The sequence below is a fragment of the Capsicum annuum genome, chromosome 4, assembly GCF_002878395.1.
Source record: "Capsicum annuum cultivar UCD-10X-F1 chromosome 4, UCD10Xv1.1, whole genome shotgun sequence".
Classification (NCBI taxonomy): Eukaryota; Viridiplantae; Streptophyta; class Magnoliopsida; order Solanales; family Solanaceae; genus Capsicum; species Capsicum annuum.
In genome coordinates, this window is record NC_061114.1 from 210,337,657 (window position 1) to 210,338,080 (window position 424).

Here is a 424-nt window from a genome sequence, read left to right on the forward strand (position 1 = left end):
CGATGTGCCCGTTGAAATCCCCTGCTACAACAATCTTCTCCGAACTAGGCACGCCTCTCACCACCTCCTCCAAAGCCTCCCAAAACCGCATTTTCTCCTCCCTCTCCGATCCCACTTGCGGCGCATAAGCACTACACACGTTCAGGGTAAACCCCCAAATGACCAACTTAATAGTCATCAACCTATCGTTGATCCTCTTTACCTCCACTACCTGACCTCTAAGCTCTTCATCTACTAAGATGCCAACTCCATTCCTACGCCTGTCGCTCCCAGAGTACCACAGCTTGTAACCATCCACATCCCTAGCCTTAGACCCTACCCACTTGGTCTCTTGGACACACGCAATGTTGATCCTCCTCTTCCTAAGAATCTTCACGAGCTTTATGGACTTACCCTGAAGGGTCCCTATATTCCAAGACCCAAC